Source organism: Hylobates moloch, unplaced genomic scaffold, assembly GCF_009828535.3.
Source record: "Hylobates moloch isolate HMO894 unplaced genomic scaffold, HMol_V3 SCAFFOLD_6, whole genome shotgun sequence".
NCBI lineage: Eukaryota > Metazoa > Chordata > Mammalia > Primates > Hylobatidae > Hylobates > Hylobates moloch.
Window position 1 is genome coordinate 15,733,431 of NW_026652281.1, and position 18,227 is coordinate 15,751,657.

Consider the following 18,227-nt stretch of genomic DNA (forward strand, 5'->3'; position numbering starts at 1 on the left):
TTTTGTATTTTTTGTAGAAACGGGGTTTTGCTATGTTGGCCAGGCTGGTCTCCAACTCCTGTCCTCAAGTGATCTACCCACCTCGGCCTCCCATAGTACTGGGATTACAAGTATGAGCCACTGCGCCGCCCAAAACCATACGAATTTTAGAATCAGTTCATTAATTTCTGCAAAAAAGCTAGGATTTTGATAGGGACTGTATTGAATCTGTAGATCAGTTTCAGAAGAATTGCCGTCTTAGCAATGTTGTCTTCCACTTCATGAACATGAGATGTTTTCCATTTGTTTAAATAATCTTTAATTTTCTTTTCTTTTTCTCTTTCTTTTTTTTTTTTTTTTTTTTTGAGACAGGGTCTTGCTCTGTTGCCCAGGCTGGAGTGCAGTTGCGTGATCTCGGCTTATTGCAGCCTCCACCTCCCAGGCTCAGGTGATCCTCCCACTTCAGCCTCCCAGGAAGCTGGGACTATCGGCAAGTGCTAATTTTGTGTACTTTTAGTAGAGATGGGGTCTCACCATGTTGCCCAGGTTGGTCACAAACTCCTGGGCTAAAGTGATCCTCCCGCCTCCCTCCCAAAGTAGTAGGGTTACTGGCCAGGTGCAGTGGCTCATACCTGTAATTCCAGCACTTTGGGAGGCCAAGGCAGGTGGATCACTTGAGGTCAGGAGTTCAAGACTAGCCTGGCCAACATGGTGAAACCCTGACTCTACTAAAAATACAAAAATTAACTGGGCAAGGTGGCACGTGCCAGTAATCCCAGCTACCCAGGAGGCTGAGGCAGGAGAACTGCTTGAACCCGGGAGACAGAAGCTGCGGTGAGCCGAGATATCGCACCACTGCACTCCAGCCTGGGCAACAGAGTGAGACTCCATCTAGAAAAAGGACAAAAAAAAAGTGGTAGGGTTACAGGCATGAGCCACCATCCCTGGCCAATTATGTCATTCTTAAGAGTTAAAAAAGGGCCAGGCATCGTGGCTCACGCCTAATCCTACCACTTATAGAACCCGAGGTGAGAGGACCTCTTGAGTTCAGGAGTTCAAGACCATTCTGGGTAATATAGTCAGACCCCTGTCTTTAACAACAACAACAAAAAAAAATCAGCTAGGTGTGATGGCTCCAACCTGTAGTCCCAGCTCTTCAGGAGGATGATATGGGTGAATTACATGAGCCTGGGAGGTGGAAGCTGCAGTGAGCCATGATTGTGCTGTTGCACTCCAGCCTGGGCGATGGATGGAGTGAGATCCGATCTCTAAAAATAAAAAAAGTAAAAAAGTATCTGGAATGGGCTAGGCACAGTGGCTCACACCTGTAATCCCCGCAATTTGGGAGGCCAAGGCTGGCAGATCGTTTGAGGTCAGGAGTTCGAGACCAGCCTGACCAACATGGCGAAACCCCATCTCCACTAAAAATTCAAAAAATTAGCCAGGCTTGGTGGCATGTGCCTGTAATCTCAGCTACTTGGGAGGCTGAGGCAGGAGAATCGCTTTGAACCTGGGAGGTGGAGGTTGCAGTGAGCCGAGATCGTGTCATTGCACTCCAGCCTGGGCAACAAGAGTGAAACTCCATTTATTTTTTGCATGACCTAGTTCTGTGCTTGAGTATGAATGTGGTCTGAAATCTGAAGATTTCGAAAAGAAGAAAGCAGGGGAGTTAGAAAATAAAATGAAAGGATAATTTTGATAGAAGTTAAGTATTAGGGGCAATGCCAAAATTCAGGAGCAGAAAAATCGGGCGTTCTTACAGGTAAATTCTAAAATGTACTTACCTAAACTTTATTTGCATAGTGTTTTGATGCTACAGGTGAGTAATGATAGCTTGACATTTAATTTTTTTTCTTAGACTTTATTTGTAAATCTAGTCTCACTCATAGGACAGTGTTAATATTCCTGTAATATGTCAAGGCTGATAGATCTTTTAAATTTAAACTTCAAAGTTTCTCTTATACACTATTGACAAGGGTATACTAATCGCTCAACTCTCTCTCCCATATGAAACCTATTTTCTTTAGTTACTCTTATAAAAGCTGCCACTCTAGAAAACAAATGAGAAAGGACAACAGTGATTTAAATCTGGAAATTTAAGGATGAAGCTACATCTGCCTTAAATAGATGCATTCAGCTTTGGTATTTAGTCCAGATGAGATATGAGGTCACTTAATGTGATGAGTGCCTTAGTATGCCAAGAAACAATGGGGTACGTCAGGAGCTGGTTTTACCTTCAGCTCTGAATTTCCTGCTCTTTATCAGTTTAAATCAGCTCTTGTGTTATGTTGAATACTTTGTGTTTTACTAATCAGCTTCAAGGGCAGCAGCTACTGGACTTGGTTTAGAGTGCAGTTTAGACAGTCTGTGGGAAAAAAAATTGCTCTTTCATGGGGTAGAAGGGAATGAAAAATGTTCAGACAGAAGAACTTGGTTTATATAAAATTTTATGTAGTCAATTTTAATGAAAAATAAAAATTTAAAAAACAAAAAATTTTTATGTAGTCAATTTTAATGTTTAACTTTGTAAGGATTGTAACTTATAAAGTAATAAGTGAAGTGAAATTAAAATTTTCAAGATGTTCTTTTAGAGGATGTAAGACCCAAAAATATTTTAGGTATGTAGATTAGCTAAATGGATACAATAGACAACTATGCTGCTTAACCCATTAACTGTTCTCTAAATAGAAACAAAATATAAACACAACCAGGAGATGCAGGCACTTCATCCTTTACCATAATTGAGAAGTTAAATAGGGCCTCTTCATGTGGGTAGCTACTTCCTGATACAGTTGTCCTTCCCAAACCACACATTTACTAGACGATTTTTGGAAAGGGCTTGTTAATAAGATCAGGACTATTTCAGTATCTGTTTAAAGAGCAGGATCTTATACATGGCCTACCAGAGTATTTCCTTGTCCTACCTTAGTATGTAATGCAATTTGTATCAAAGAATTTTATTTAAAAAAATTTTTGTGTATCAAAGAATTGAGTAAATAGACATAGGTGGATAAGTGTCAATTGTACATTTTGGGAATCTTAATCCTTTAAGAGTAATAGGGGCTTTGTGAACAGTACACAGTCATTTATAGACCTGTCTTTGATGCTGGTATCTTCCCATGCTGGAATAACAGTCAGTGTTATAAGGGTTCACAACCTGTGCCTGGATGTCATTTTGGCTTTCTCAAATAATTAGCTCATTGAATAAATATTTATTGAACACTGACTATGGACCAGGCGCTGTGTGTGGTTAAGAACAGCTTGATGTTTTTAGCTCCCAGAGAAGGATATCAGCTACCAGCTATGGAGGCTTCCTCTATGACCCTAAGTTCCATCAGTGAGCATTCGTTTCTGCGGAACATTCTATAGAGGAATACATTTTGGGGTGGCACTGCAAAAGCAGGCTGGGTGAATACTAAATGATCTTACCTTTGATTAGAATTGTTCAAACTTTTTATTTTAGCAGAGATATTAAAATAACATACTAAGTAATATAAATAATTTAGTAAATTTAGATACCAAATAATATACTAAAACAGATAACTGTAAATTTACGTGAAATAAGAAATAATAGAGAGATCCTGTGTATCTCTTATCCAGTTCGTTCAGTCTTGCAAAACTACAGCATAATATCACAACCAGGATATTGACATTGATAAAATAGAATTTTTGACATTGAAACCTACTTGGTCCGAGGGAAATATTGATTCTAACATCAATAAAGTTTTTATATTCCCTGATGGAATTTGCTTAATGGTTCAATTTTTTTTTCATTTTACGTTGTTTCACCTCTCCCTTGAAACTCTGAGGCTTCTGTACTATGATTTAATTTATTCAATATTTATTGGGCGCACACTACGTGTCAGGTACCCTTGTAGATGGTCTGATGGAAAATAAGATAGACATGATATTTGCTGTCATGGAGCTTTTGTTACAGTGTGGGGACACAGACAAAAAAAAAAAAAAACAACAGTCATATTCAGGAACCTCTAGGCTAAGGCCTGAGGGGAGAACAACCTTGTGTTCTAGGCACAGAAAGAGCTGGATGTGGCTGGCATGTGGTGGGGGGAGAAGGAATGGGTGGAATGGCAAGTGGAGTGGGAGAGGTTGAAGGAGCATAGAGACTTGATGATACCAGACCTTGTGGGCCAGCACAAGGGCATTAGATTTATTTATGTATTTATTTATTGAGGCAGGGTCTCACTTTGTCACCCAGGCTGGAGTGCAGTGGCATGATTTTGACTCACTGCAGACATGACCTCCCAGGTTCAAGCGATCCTTACAGGGATTACAGGCGTGAACCACCATGCCCGGCTAATTTTTGTATTTTTAGTAGAAAGGGGGTTTCAACATGTTGACCAGGCTGGTCTCAAACTTCTGGCCTCAAGTGATCCACCTGCCTCGGCCTCCCAAAGTACTGGGATTACAGGTGTGAGCCACTGCGCCTGGCCAGGCATTAGTTGTTTTCTGTTTGTTTGGTTGGTTTTGTTTTTGTTTTTTAATATGGAGTCTCACTCTGTCACCCAGGCTGGAGTGCAGTGGCGCAATCTCGGCTCATTGCAACCTCTGCCTACTGGGTTCAAGTGATTCTCCTGCCTCAGCCTCCTGAGTAGCTGAGACTACAGGCACATGCCACCATGCCCAGCTAATTTTTGTATTTTTAGCAGAGATGAGTTTTGCCATGTTGGCCAAGTTGCCCTCGAACTCCTGAGCTCAAGTGACCCATCTGCCTCAGCTTCCCAAAGTGCTAAGATTATAGGCATGAGCCACCACGCCTGGCCAGGCATTAGATTTGTATTCCAAGTTCTAAAGAAAGCTTTTGAGAATGTTTAATCAAGGGCCTGAAATGGTTGGATTCTCTTCTTTTCTTTTGTTCTCTTTTTTGAGACAGACTCTTATTCTGTCACCCAGGCTGGAGTGCAGTGGCGCGATAAGGGCTCACTGCAACCTCCATCTCCCGGGTTCAAGCAATTCTCCTACCTCAGCCTCCCGAGCAGCTGGGACTACAGGCATGTGCCACCATGCCCAGCTAATTTTTTTATATTTTTAGTAGAGATGGGGTTTCACCGTGTTGACCAGGCTGGTTTTGAACTGACTAGTACAGGGCAGTGGCATGATTTTGACTCACTGCATCCTTGACCTCCCAGGTCAAGGCCTGCCTCAGCCTCCCAAAGTGCTGGGTTGACAGGCGTGAGCCACTGTGCCCAGCCTCTTTTTTTTTTTTTTTTTTAAATAGATCATTCTGGCCCGGTGCGGTGGCTCATGCCTGTCATCCCAACACTTTGGGAGGCTGAAGTGGGTGGATTGCTTGAGCCCAGGAGTTTGACACCAGCTTGGGCAACACAGGGAGACCTCATCTCTACAAAAAAAAAAAAAAAAAAAAAAAAATCCCAGGTGGGTGGTACATACCTGTGGTCCCAACACCTTGGGAGGCTGAGGTAGGGGAATTGCTTGAGCCCAGGCAGTCAAGGCTGCAGTAAGCTGTGATCGCATCACTGTACTCCAGTCCGGGCAACAGAGTCTCAAAAAAAAAAAAAAAAAATCATTCTAAATGTTCTATGTAGTATTGTTTGGCAGGGACTAGTCTGAAGCAGGGAGACCTATTGAAGGGGCCGTTGTCATCGTTCAGGTGAAAGATGCTGCTGCTTTGGACTATGGCAGTGGAGATGGGGGTGCAGAGAAGTGAAAAAAACTTGGAATTTATTTTCATGGCTTTTTCTTATTTGGCTTATCTCTGAAGTGAAAGGGTGGCAACCTTCTAATAAGAGAAGAAATACAAGTTTATCGAGTGAAATGAAAGGATACAACTTATCCCATTCTTTGGCTTTATAGTTGCATCCAAATGAAGTGTTTCTTAATTACAACTTTTTTGAAATTTTCTTCTTGCATTTATTCATTTGAGTTTTTATTTATTTTGGCCTTTACCTTTCATGGTAGAAGCTTTTTTCAAAAGTCTTTTGTTGTCTACTTATAAGTCCCTAGAAAAGCCATTGGAAGCTCTGTGTCAGAAGATGTGTTAGTGCACTGTGGTTTGAAGCTCCTATCAATTTCTGTAGGTTTCTCCACAGAAGAATTATCCAATCTTCTGGTGGGAAAAAGATGGGGCAAAGATACACACTTAGCTACTGGTGGCTTTATCGCCCAGCAATGCAAGCTAAGATCTCATCATTCACAGTGAACAGTTCACCTTTTTTCCCCAATAGTGTATCGCTTCCCCCAACATCCACCATGCCTGGAGTTTATTTGCCTGGAACCTCTTTGATTGAAACTCTCCCACAGAATCAACTCCCGGTCTCTTGTTAGTTGGGAGAGGGGTAGTCATCTAGCTGCTTGGGATGAGAGTGTACATAGGGGCCCAGTTGTTCCATGTAAAGGTTCAGCTGACAGTCACAGCTGGTCCCCTGTTTTCCATACATGGCATGATACATGGTACATGGCGTGATACATGGTACATGGATCCTGAGCTTCCCCAGCGTCTGAGGCCTGACTCATTTGCTTCTCATTGACATTCCCATCCCCAACAGATCTAGGTTTCACTTTTTCCTAACTGCTCACTCTTCTAGCCAGTTTCTAACTTCTGAAACTCTGTTCACACTCATCTGTTGTTCTCTCCTACCTTATTCTTTGTCCTCATGGGTATATTTGATGTTCACTTGCTCTAACGTTAGTGTGAAGAAGTAGAGATAAATGCACGTGCTCAGTTCTCCAAGTCAAAAAGAGGTGCTCGTTAAAGTACTATGTAAAGTCCTTGTCCAAACCTCTGCTTAGAGAAAATGAATAAGAAAAGTCTACAGCAATTAGCAATCCCTTTGTGACCTACAAATAATTTGCTGCATGTTCTTTGATAGCATCCTTAAATTTTTCCATCTCATCCTTCTATCAGTTTTGGGTAAGGAAAGTAGGAATATTCCTAAGGCAGGAGAACATCCAACATTTCGACTGTATATCATATTTGACATTTAAAACTACCTCATTAGATAATATTAACTAGCAGGGCTAAATCACTTGGAATAAGTAATCTGAAGTTTTGTCTAAGTGTAGGAAAGTGGGTTTCAATTTTATCTTTAGAAAATGGACAAACAGGTTTCACAGTTTATTGAAGTCAAAAGGCTAGTATGCTCAGCTTCCATTGCATCATTCTCCAGGAAAATTGTGCTGTGAACTTTGCAAATCATTGCATGATTAGAGAAGAAAGTGATTAGCATCACAAGTTTCACTGTGTTTGTGCCCTTGAACATTGCCAGTTTGTGAAATATTTGTAAAGGGCTGAAACAGGGTTGTAGAGATTAAGGAATCTTGGAGATTTACTGAGTTGATGCCCCACATTTAGCACTTCCTGGACCTGAAGAGTTCATGACTCCACCTTATCAGATCTTTCTCCAACAAAATAAAAAATATTCCCAACAGAGTAGCACTTGGTTTATTACCACTTATTAAGACCATACTAGACAGAGAAATAGTAGGCAGGCCCCAGGGATTTTAGTAGAATAGTTAAAAGCACAAGCTCTGAAACTACCTTGGCTATGACTTTGGGCAAATAAGCTCACCTCTCTGAAACTCAGTTTCCTTCTCTGTAAAACAAGATGATAATACCTACTTCATAGAGTTGTGAGGATTAACAAGTTAGTACCTGTAAAGAGCTCAGAACAATGCCTACCAAAGTCAATTCTCACTAAGCACTGCTTTTATTATTCCCACAGCTAACATGCTCTGAAGCTGTGCTGTCCAATACAGTTGTCACTAGTCACGTGTAGCTACTGAGCATTTAAAATGTGGGTAGTCAAAATTGAGATGAGCTGTAACTATAAAATATTACCAGTTTTCAAAGATGTATGAAGTCTTTTATCAAAGATTTATGCATGTAGCATAAATCTATTCCCTCCATGGAAAACCCCCACGCCCACACATTGCCCACCTCACTGATTTTTACAAATGGTTTCAATTCCCTTTGAAGGCTGCTGGTGGGCTGATGTATTTACCAAACTATTGGCAGTTTCACACATTCAAATTTTAATCTCCGACCTCTGCAAACAAAAGATCTTTATGTTCTCCAATGGTGAAATTTATTCACAATTTCTCCCATCCAAGTACTAACCAGGCCCGACCCTCCTTAGTTTCTGAGATCAGATGAGATCGGGTGTGTTCAGGGTGGTATGGCTGTAGACTTAGTCACAATTTCTATGCAGAGCATTTGTCTGTGCATGAATTCAGATGCTTTGTGAACATATCTGCTCACTGCCACATTTGAGAATTTTCATGGAAGAGAGGGTTTTTTTGTAAAAGCCTTGGCAGTCCCATCTCTTTCCAAAGAATACCCCACAGATGCTGTGCCGGAGTGAAATTGTCACAACAGAGACATCAGCCCCGGCAGTGTGTCCAACTATTTTGAGAAATCCCATACCAAAGTAAGCCCACAACAAGCTATGCTGGTTTCGTCATGAGGAACAGTGTTTTTTTAATTTTTATTTATTTATTTATTTATTTATTTTTTGGGACGGAGTCTCTGTTACCCAGGCTGGAGTGCAGTGGCGTGATCTTGGCTCACTGCAACCTCCGTCTCCCAGGTTCAAGCAATTCTCCTGCCTCAGCCTCCTGAGCAGCTGGGACTACAGGCGTGCACCACCACACCTGGCTAATTTTTTTTTTTTTTTTTTTAAGTAGAGACAGGGTTTCACCATGTTGATCAGGCTGGTCTCAAACACCTGACCTTGTGATCCACCCACTTCAGACCCCCAAAGTGTTGGGATTGCAGGCATGAGCCACTGTTCCTTGCCAAGTGAGAGTGTTTTAAATGCTTGGCCGGGCGCGGTGGCTCACGCTTGTAATCCCAGCATTTTGGGAGGCCGAGGCGGGTGGATAATGAGGTCAGGAGATCTAGACCACGGTGAAGCCCCGTCTCTACTAAAAATACAAAAAAAATTAGCCGAGCGTGGTGGCGGGCGCCTGTAGTCCCAGCTACTCGGAGAGGCTGAGGCAGGAGAATGGCGTGAACCTGGGAGGCGGAGCTTGCACTGAGCCGAGATTTCACCACTGTACTCCAGCCTGGGCAACAGAGCGAGACTCTGTCTCAAAAAAAAAAAAAAAAAAAAAGAGTGCTTTAAATGCTTGACAAGAGATTCATATGGGTTTTTGTCTTGTTGATACATTTTGGGACATCAAGACGGATGGATTGCTTGAGCCCAGGAGTTGGAGACCAGCCTGGGCAATATGGTGAAACCATGTCTCTACCAAAAATACAAAAATTAGCTGGGCATGGTGGCGTGTGCCTGTAGTCCCAGCTACTTGGGTGGCTGAGATGGGAGGATTGCTTGAGCCCAGAAGGTTGGGACTGCAATGAGCCATCATTGCCCCACTGTACTCCAAGCTGGGTGGCAGAGCAAGACTCTGCCTCAAAAAAAAAGTATAATGGGAGTTTACGAGCAAGCAAGGATTTTGGAGTCAGAGATATCTGGATCTGAGTCCAGGCTCTACCATGTGATAGTTCTGAGATGCTGAACTTGACCTCTCTTAGCTTCCTTACCTGCACAATGGCATAATAAAAATTACTTTGTGGAAAAAGACTGATGAAATATGAAGAAAATAATGTAGGCTGGGCATGGTGGCTCACACCTGTAATCCCAGCACTTTGGGAAGATGAGGCAGGAGGATCGCTGGAGTCCAAGAGTTCAAGACCACCTGGGCAATATAGTGAGACCCTGTCTCTAAAAAAATAAAAATTAAAATTAACCAGGTGTGGTGGCATGAGCCTGTAGTGAGCTGTGTTTGCACCACTGAACTCTAGGTGACATAGCAAGACTCTATCTCCAAAAAAAAAAATAATAAAATATCTCTATTGATTACATGGTGAAATAATATTTTGATATATTGGGTCTATTTGGATATATTAAATAGTTGCATATATTTAATATATAAATTAGTTTCCCCTGTTTCTTTTTACTATTTAGTTTTGAGACAGCGTCTTACTCTGTTGCCGAAGCTGGAGTGCAGTGGCACAATCTTGGCTCACTGCAACCTCCCCCTCCCGGGTTGAAGCGATTCTCTTGCCTCAGCCTCCTGAGTAGCTGGGGTCACAAACATCCACCACCACGTCTGACTAATTTTTTCTATTTTTAGTAGAGATGGGGTTTCACCATGTTGGCCAGGCTGGTCTTGAACTGCTGACCTCAGGTGGTCTGCCCACCTTGGCCTCCCAAAGTGCTAGGATTATAGATGTGAGCCACCGTGCCTGGCCTACTTTATTTACTTATTCGTTTATGTATGTATTTATTTGGAGACAGGGTGTCTCTCTGTTGCTCAGGCTGGAGGGCAGTGGCACAATCTTGGCTCACTGCAACCTTTGCCTTCTGAGTTCAAGCGATTCTCCCATCTCAGCCTCCCAAGTAGTTGGTATTATAGGCATGAGCCACCATGCCCCGCTAATTTTTGTGTATTTTTAGTAGAGACTGGGTTTCACCATGCTGGCCAGGCTGGTCTCAAACTCCTGGCTTCAAGTGATCCACCGGCCTCAGCCTCCCAAAGTGCTGGGGTTACAGGCATGAGCCACCGTGCCCAGCCCTTTTTCCTATTTTTTTTTAAGATGGGGTCGAGCTCTGTTGCCCAGACTGCAGTGCAGTGGCATGATCTCACTGCAACCTCTGCCTTCTGGGTTCAAGCAATTCTCCTGCCTCAGCCCCCTGAGTAGCTGGGGTTACAGTCATCTGCCATCATGCCCAGCTAATTTTTTTTGTATTCTTAGTAGAGATGGGGTTTCATCATGTTGGCCAGGTTGGTCTCAAACTCCTGACCTCAGGTGTCCCACCTGCCTCGGCCTCCCAAAGTGCTGGGATTACAGGCGTGAGCCGCTGTACCTGGCCTACTTCTTAAATATGTCTATTAACTGACTTAAAACTACATATATGGCTCATATTTCTATTGAACAGTGCAACAGTCCCTTCCTCATATGATTTTATTCTAAACTCTGCCTGATATTGCCCCAAGGTAGGGCTCATGATACTTCTAACGTATACACATTATATATTTATTATCTTTTTTTTTTTTGAGACAGAGTCTCATTCTGTCTCCCAAGCTGGAGTGAAGTGGCACGATCACAGCTCACTGCAGCCTTGATCTCTTGAGCTCAAGCAATCCTCCCGCCTCAGCTTCCCAAGTAACTGGGACTATAGGCATGCCCCACCATACCCAGCTGATTTTTTTTTTTTTTTCAAGTTGAGACGAGGTCTTGCTATGTTGCCCAGGCTAGTCTCAAACCCCTGAGCTCAAGTAATCCACCCACCTTGGCCTCCCAAAATGCTGCAATTACAGGCATGAGCCACTGTGCCCAGGCTATTACTTAATATATTTCCTCCTCCTATGCAGTGGCTTTCTCTGTCTCTCTGTCTGTCTGTCTCTCTTTTTAAAGAGAAACAGAATCTTCCTGTGTTGTCCAGCCTGGTCTTAAAGTCCTGGGCTCAAGTGATCCTTCTGCCTTGGGCTCCTTAGTATCTGGGCCTAACAGGCACATGCCACCATGCCCAACTAGCTTTCTGGTCTCGAACCCAAATGTACTTCTTTTCCATTACTGAACTGCCTAAGCATGGTGGAATCATGAATGGTATAAGATAAACTGCAGCTCTCCCTGGTGAAAATGGGCACAATTTGGGAGAGAGGCACAGTCTGAGACACCTGTGAAATGTGTTGATTTTCTGCAGCTACCTTTGGAATGCAGTCCTCAAGAGCTGTCTAATATCTGTCCTATCCAAGTCAAAGGAACTGATAGAATACAGCGAGATGATACTCTGCCCACCAAGAGGACCTGGACCTAGTTCTGCCAAGGTTCTTATTGTTTCATGAAACTGCTAACATGAAGCTGAGAACTACCATGTAAATACAAATGTGGTGTCAGGATTGGGACATGCCTTGACCTGATAGGTTCTGAGGATAATGTAAATATTTTCATTATGATGTGATCAAATCAGATTAGAGTTGGTTAACAGGTAGCACTAGGCTATATACTTTCGAACAGACTACTTTTGTATTACTGCTAAAGACTTTTTTTTTTTTTTGAGACGGAGTTTTGCTCTTGGGTGTCCAGGCTGGAGTGCAATGGTGCAGTCTTGGCTTACTGCAGGCTCTACCTCCTGGTTTCAAGCGGTTCTCCTGCCTCAGCCTCCTGAGTAGCTGGGATTACAGGAGCCCGCCCCGACGCCTGGCTAATTTTTGAATTTTTAGTAGAGACAGGGTTTCACCATGTTGGCCAGGCTGGTCTTGGACTCCTGACCTCAGGTGATCCTCCCGCCTCGGCCTCCGGAAGTGCTGGGATTACAGGTAGCCACAGTGCCTGGCCAAGATTCTTAATTTTAATGATTAGTAAACTAATTTACACACAATGGTAATTTTTTAAAAGTCATGTGATCTGCAGGCACATGAACATCTGAACATGTGGCCCACAAATAAACCTGAGATCACCTGGCTTGCAAGATACCTTTAGGTCTATGGGCAGAAGGTGCTCTGAATTAGTAATTTAGTGCTAGAGTACTTGAGCTTGCTTTCTGCATTTGTAGACACATGCTTAAAACATCAGAGTGGTTAGAACCGTTAGAAGCCATCTCTTGCTTTGTATGTGAAGACCTTGAGCAAGAATGGGCCAATATCAGGCCGGGTGTGGTGGCTTATGCCTGTAATTCCACCACTCTGAGTTGGGTGGATTGCTTGAGACCAGGAGTTTGAGACCAGCCTGGTTAACATGGCAAAATCCCATCTCTGCTAAAAATACAAAAATTAGCCAGTTGTGGTGGCACGTGCTTGTAATCCTGGCTTCTTGGGAGGCTGAGGCACGAGAATCACTTGAACCCAGGAGGCGGAGGTTGTAGTGATCTGAGATCACACCACTGCACCAGCCTGGGCGACAGAGCGAGACTCTGTCTCCAAAAAAATAAAGAATAGGCCAATGTCAATGACAATTCTTAAGTGTGTGTGTGTGTGTGTGTGTATATATATATATGCGTGTATACATATATATATTTGTGTGTGTGTGTGTGTGTGTGTGTGTGTGTGTGTGTGTATTGCTTGAATTGAATTGCTTGAACCCGAGAGGTGGTTTCAGTGAGCTGAGATCGCGCCACTGCACTCCAGCCTGGGCAACAAGAGTGAAACTCCATCTAAAAAAATAAAAATAAATACAGGCCCTGCACGGTGGCTCACACCTGTAATCCCAGCGCTTTGGGAGACCGAGGTGGGCAGATCATGAGGTCAGGAGCTCTAGACCAGCCTGGCCAACATGGTGAAACCCCATCTCTACTAAAAATACAAAAAAATTAACTGGGCATGGTGGCAGGCACCTGTAATCCCAGCTACTCCGGAGGCTGAGGGAGGAGAATCGCTTGAACCTGGGAGGGAGAGGCTGCAGTAAGCTGAGACCACGCCACTGCACTCCAGCCTGGGCAACAGGGTGAGACTCTGTCTCAAAAAAAAAAAAAAAAACTGTAAATTCAGTTATCTTTAGTATAGTCACAAGATTAAAAAGTTTTTTGTTTTTTTTTTAATAGAGACAGCATGTCATTATGTTGCCTAGGCTGGTCTCAAACTCCTGTGCTCAAGCAGTCTTCATGCCTCAACCTCCCAAAGTGCTGGGATTTCAGGCTTGAGCCACCACACCCAGCCTAGTCACAAGATTTTATAATTATCCCACTATCTAGAGATGGAGCCTAGAGATGAACATTTCTGTCATCACCCAAAGAGGCCTCGTACCATTTAATAGTCACTTCTTGTCCCTTCTTTCTCTGTGGATTTGCCCATTCTGGACATTTCATATACATGGAATAATACGTGGGGTTTTGTCTGTTTTCTTTCACTTAGCTTAATGTTCTCGAGGTCCACACGTTGTAGTACATGTCAGCACTTCATTTCTTTTTATGGCTGAATAATATTCCATTGTATAGATATACCAGATTTTATTTATTCATTAATCTGTTGGTGGCCATTTAGGTTGTTTCCACTTTTTGGCTATTATGAATCATGCTGATAGAAACATATGTACAGGTTTTGACATGAACATATGTTTTCAGCTCTCTTAGGTATAGACCGAAGAGTGGAATTCTGGGTCATATGGTAACTTTCTGTTTCATCATTTGGTGAACTGAGAAACAGTTTTCCAAGTCAGTTGTATCATTTTACACTCGCAGCAGCAGTGCGTGAGGGTTCCTTCATATCCTCCTCAATACTTACTATCTGACTTTTTGTCTTATAGCCATCCTAGTGGGTATGAAGTGGTACCTAATTGTGATTTTGAGTTGAATTTGAGGTTGAGCACCTTTTTAGTGCTTATTGGCTATTTGTAGATCTTCTTGCGAGAAATTCGAATTCTTCCTGTTCAAATCCTTAGTCTATTTTTAAAAATTGAATTGTTTGTATTTTTATTTGGTGCATTGTAAGCTGTTAAGCATACTAAGGTAAATCTAATTTAGGGAAAGCATTCACTATTTCAGGAAGACCAGAGAGTTGCAGTTTGGCATTATTATTATTATTATTATTATTATTATTATTATTGAGATGGAGTTTCACTCTTGTTGCCCAGGCTGGAGTGCAATGGTGAGATCTCGGCTCACCGCAACCTCTGCCTCCCAGTTTCAAGCGATTCTTCTGCCTCAGCCTCCTGAGTAGCTGGGATTATAGGCAAGCACCACCATGCCCAGCTAATTTTGTATTTTTAGTAGAGACAGGGTTTCTTCATGTTGGTCAGGCTGGTCTCAAACTCCCGACCTCAGGTAATCCGCCCACCTGGGCCTGCCAAAGTGCTGGGATTATAGGCATAAGCCACTGTGCCCAGTCTATTTTTAATCCTTTTCAGGCACTTATAAAGTTTTCAAAAAGAACTCATGTTCACAGAATAACTATAAAGCAGGACCTACCACCATTACTAATAAAGGTTATTAATCCAATCCCAAGAACCAAGAAAGAGGATCCAGGCCAGGTGTGGTGGGTCATGCCTGTAATCTCAGCACTTTGGGAGGCTGAGGTGGGTGGATCACCTGAGGTCAGGAGTTCAAGACCGACCTGGCCAACATGGTGAAAACCCATCTCCACTAAAAATACTAAAATTAGCCTGGCATGGTGGTGCATGCCTGTGATCTCAGCTACTCGGGAAGCTGAGGCGGAAGAATCACTTGAACCTGGGAGGCAAAGGTTGCAGTGAGCTGAGATTGTGCCACTGTACTCCAACCTGGGTGACAAGAGTGAAACTCTGCCAAAAAAAAAAAAATGGGGTCCAAATGAACTCTCTTGAAAGTCCTTGCTTCTATTCATGGCAGCACCTCCCTAGACCTCTCACTGCTGTGCCCAAGTGAGTGACCAAAGAAATCTGCTCTGAAAAGAAAGCAGCCTCTTCGGGTATGGCAAGTCACATCTTTTTGTCAAAACCACCAAGAGGAGAGAGTGATATAGGAAGTGTGGTGACCTGAAGGAAATGACTGGCCCAGGGTCTAATGTTTTTTTAAAAGTTGGTTCAAGGAGGGTGGATCACTTGAGGTCAGGAGTTTGGGACCAACATGGTGAAACCTTGTCTCTACCAAAAGTACAAAAAATTAGCCAGGCATGGTTGCTCATGCCTGTAATCCCAGCCACTTGGAAGGCTGAGGCAGGAGAATCACTTGAATCCATGAAGCGGAGGTTGCAGTGAGCCGAGATTGCACCACTGCACTCCAGCCTGGGCAATGGGGCAAGACTCTGTCTCAAAAAAAAAAAAAAAAAAAAAAAAAGAGTTGGTTCCCAGTGTTATAGCTCTTAGACTTTGTCTAGCAGGCTTTCTGGTTTTTGCCAGAAAGCCCGTAAAAAGTTAAACAAAAAAGTCAGTTCCCCAAGTGAGCGCTGACAGTGAGTCTGCTCATGGACAGAGCCATCGGGCCCTGGCTGATGCCAGGGCAGAGAGGGGTTGTCAGCAATGGCTCTCGGTGGAAGGCGTACTGCTGATTTCCTTTCTGGCTCCTAGGACATGTGTTCACTGCCTCTTACCTTAAGTGTGGGCCAACTGGTACATGAACACTCAATAATTGCTTCCTAATTAAATAAGTCCTTTTATTCAATTTAATCACTTCCCTAGGAGGGCCATTTAGTGCCTTAAATGCTGTTTGCATGGACTCTCCCACTCCCATACCCCTCACCAACACACATACGGGGCCTGGAGGCCAAGGCCATTCTTGGCATGTTGCTATCAACTGTGAACTCACAGAATAGAGGAATGACATAGCTGTTCACATGAAGTCAGGTCTCCCACATTCATTTATTCAAGAAACTCTGAGATTACTTCTGAGTCTGGTACTGCCAGGCATAGTCCTTTCCGTCAAAGCCCTCACTATAGGTCTAGTGAGGCAGACAGACAACTAAATGACCACATACTCTACAATGTAGTATTATGTAGGGCCAGAAACAATGAACTCTACCTGGGGATAACAAAGAAGGCTTCACTGGTGAGGTGATACTTGGCTCAGGGGTCATGTAACTCAGCATCATGAGGGGTTCTTATCAGGGACATTTGCTAATGGAGAAAGGAAGAAAAAAGGAAACTTCAGGACACACCCAGTCCCCTGTTGGGGTAACTATGGGATGGAAGCCTATGTCTCCTCCCTGGCCTGACTTCAGCTTAGTCTTTTTGCCTATGCTGTCGAGCAAAGAAAAGGTAGAATCAAGGTCAACCCTCCTTAGTACAGCAAGAGGAAAAAGCAACCAATCTCCACATTTTCTTGCCTTTGTTTTGTTTATCAAGGGAAATCTTGTTCTCATTTTTATGGCAAATGTTTATGACTTTGAACCAGGAACTTGCCTGCTTTGTATTTCTCTTGCACTGCTTTATCCTGTTTCCTGAGTTGCTAGTTTTGAGATTGTATAAGCGTTGTTAGAGGATTTCCAGCAACATCAAAGGGCAGAGAGACTGCCTCCCCTGAACCCTGGGGCAGCTATGGAAATCTCTCTTGCCCTCTTTGCTAGTAGTTGCTGTTCCCAGGGAAAGGGCAGCTCTCAACACCCAAATCTCAACAGGCTGGATTTTCCTCTTGCCTGGCAGTATGAAAAAGGTGTCTTGACTCCACATTAGAAACTTATTCGTTTCAAACAATAGCAAGCAGCTCTGCCTGACTCATTCAAAAAAGGAATGTATTGGGAGGAGACCTAGTGGTTCACAGAATTGACTAGAAGGCTGGAGAACCAGGCTGTGAAAATAAGAACAAAGGAGGCTGCCCAGCAAGAGCAGGGGACAGGCCGGGATTGTTACTGTCCTTGCGCACCCTGACTCGTAATCATTTCTCACCTGTCCCAGTGTCTCTCTTTTACTCACATAAGAGTCCCAGCTTCTGGAAGAAGCATCAAATTGATTAAGTCCAGGTCTCAGGCCTGTACTGTGACTGGGCTGGCTTTCAAAGCAGGAGGGGGAGTTCTGTCTCCCCAAGACTTACACAATATGAAGAAAGTGTTCACTACAGCCGTGTTTGCCAGAATGGTGAGTGAAGCTTAGGAGAGAAACTACCAGCAGCATAAGCAACACCTATGGGAGACCCCAGGTGGATAAACCAGTCCTTAGAGAGAAAATCGGGACTGGGGTTTAGTTGAGATTGTATTTCTCAGGAGAAACTCAAGTGAGGAATAATGATAACTAACATCACTTATTGGTGGCCTACTGTGAGCCTGGCACTACTCTATGTGATCAAATCTCCTTTAACTTTTATCTGGCAGGTATGTAGTATCCTTGTTTTACATATGAGGAAATGGAGGTTCAGGAAGGTGGGGACATCTCCAGGTTCATAGAGCTACTGGTATTCAAACTGAAGTCACCATACTTTGGAACTCACACTCTTTCCTACTTCACTGATTTTCTATCTCTGGGATATACCAAATTGAAGAACACCTTTCTCTCTCTGTTTCATTTTGAGAAATCAAGGGTGGGCAATGAGCCTGTCTATAAATCTGTCTCTGCCACTCCTAGGCAGTTGCTGTCAGTTGCCCTTTGCCCCATAATTCATTTGGTGTCATCCAGTTAACAGACACATTCCCCTTTCATCTTGCTAGGTGATTTGCTAGGAAAGTCAAAAGTAACTTGCTATGTTGTTTTTTGTTTTGTTTTTTTTACTTTTCTTGCTGCTTCCCTTGAAGTAGAAAAAGCTGCTAACTAGGACCTAAGGACCCTGGCAGGGGTAAATGTGACCACAGACACAGTGCCCAGACTGTGATGAATGCTGGGCATACCCCCGGGTTTTAGAACAAAGTATCCTCTGTGTGAGTAACTG

General features: G+C 43.2%; 1 non-coding gene across 1 annotated transcript; it reads left to right on the top strand.

Moving 5' to 3' along the window:
• Window positions 1-15,721: 15,721 nt before the first annotated feature.
• On the top strand, window positions 15,722-15,781 carry LOC116472052 (U7 small nuclear RNA). The gene has a single exon (XR_004248965.1). It is a non-coding gene; the product is annotated as a U7 small nuclear RNA (small nuclear RNA).
• The last annotated feature ends 2,446 nt before the right edge of the window (window positions 15,782-18,227 follow it).